Source organism: Belonocnema kinseyi, chromosome 10, assembly GCF_010883055.1.
Source record: "Belonocnema kinseyi isolate 2016_QV_RU_SX_M_011 chromosome 10, B_treatae_v1, whole genome shotgun sequence".
NCBI lineage: Eukaryota > Metazoa > Arthropoda > Insecta > Hymenoptera > Cynipidae > Belonocnema > Belonocnema kinseyi.
Genome location: NC_046666.1, coordinates 104,065,216 through 104,067,349, shown reverse-complemented (window position 1 = coordinate 104,067,349; position 2,134 = coordinate 104,065,216).

The following is a 2,134-nucleotide window of genomic DNA, read 5'->3' as shown; positions in this document are numbered from 1 at the left end:
GGAAGTTATATTTAATAAAAAATGATCGTTTTAGTGTGAATACAGGGAAATGAATTTAGAATTTGTTCGTACATTCCAATTGGTGGAATTTATTGAAAAAGGCCCTAAAAAGGTGAGACGTGTGGACTGTATTCCAACTAAATGGATACGCTATAAAAGCATTAAAAAAAGATATGTCTCAAAGTTCATGCCTCCACCGTACGACACCGATGAAACTAATGCAATTTTACATAAATTGGTTGAATGCGAGTTGGACGCACCAGATCATTGGCCGGAGTACACTATAAAGCTTGTTGGTGATGGACGTAAGTAATAATTAAATATTTTTTTAATTAAAATTTTATTTAAATTAAAAAAACGATGTGCTATCTTAACCTTTCAAAAATACCATAAAAATTGGCATTCGAAGTCATTTGTAATGATCACTGCCAAATAAGAACCTAAAGTCTAAATGGTCATTACCATTTTTTCAAAGTCGATAATTCTTGATATAAATTCTTGATTTTAATTCAAATAAAAGCTTAATATATAAGTGCTGATTACAATTTTTTTAAATCGATAATTCTTGGTTTTTAATTCTAGATACATTTTATTGGATACTTTTGTCGTTCTTAAACTAACTTATTTTAACTTTAATACAGAAACTTATTATGAAGCAGTTAACAAGTTAAAGAAGTTAAATACATAAATTTTACAAACATCTACTGAAGGTAATTATTGTCTGTTTTGAAGCATACTTAATATTCCTTATTCTAACTAAATCTTCAATATAAGATTCAAACAAATTGTCTGGTAATTCTAAAAAAATATGTAATGCTAAACATTATTTTGTACTGGAATTTTCCGATACTTTTTTCTTTTTATATGTATTCTATGGTGATCCAAAAAAACGCTTTTCGAGCTACAGGGAAAGACACCCCCCCCCCCCCCCCCCCCCCCCCCCCCCCCCCCCCCCAATTTCCATTTCCGAAGAAAGAAAATCCGTATTTTTTCCGAAATTCGAATATTAACACGTGCCACCGGGCACCTCAAACCCCCATTTAATTAACATTAGGGGGAAATTTTTATTTTTCGCAAAATTGAACTCATGTTCCAGGGTTTCATCGAAACGTGTCTCCCCGCAACGCCTTAATATGACCCAAAAATAAAAATAAAACAACATTTTTACGTATTATTGTTTTTTTTAGCAACTTCCGTCGTCTTTTTCATACAAATAATTAAAAACGGACAATTTGAATATTAACCATGAGTTTTAAACAATTTCCAATTGCTTAAACATATGTAAATTTCTTAAGCAATTATTTATTCTCAAAAAATATATTAATAATCGTATTTTCTTATTGAAATGTAATTGTTTGTCGTTGTTTGGAGTAGTACATTTTTCTAAAAACATTATGTAATCATTTAAATAATTATCTATTGTCTACTTTCAAAATTGCTAAAAGTTGAGCCAGATGTATCAATTTTCTTTTTAAATTAGTATCCTATGCTACTTCTTGTTGAATATTTACATAATTTTGATACATTTCTTTTAATCTTTAATAAATCTCTATTTGTTTAAACAACATTCATTTGCTCAAGCAGTTTTTTTTCTATAACTAAAAAAATGCAATAAAATAGAACACATATAATTATGTTTCTGATTGTATAATGTATAGAAAGATTAAATTCACCACTTTTAATTGTTTAAACAGATAATTTGTTTAAATAATTAGTTTCCCAAAAATACTTTAAAAATCGTAATTAATTATATGTCTTCTATTTTATTTCATTTTTTTAGTTATCGAAAAATAACTGCTTAATCATGGAAACTTTTTTGGGGGGAAGGTATCTACCCTCTAGAGTACGAAAAAATTTTCAACGCATGTTTGAACCACTCTAATGTACACAGAGAGAAATACTTTCGAATCTATAGAATGTGATATTACTATCTGTCAAAATCAAATGCTATAGCTTTTAAGCAGTATGCTCTGGAATTTATAGCATCACCGTTCAATCAAAATCTACTATATTTCTATTAAATTTTTCCGAGTTTAATCAAGAGTGACAATGAAAATTCTATAGTATATTATTTTTAATCAATAGCATCTGCTTTTGGCAGATCGCAATAGCGTATGCTATATTTGTAGATTCA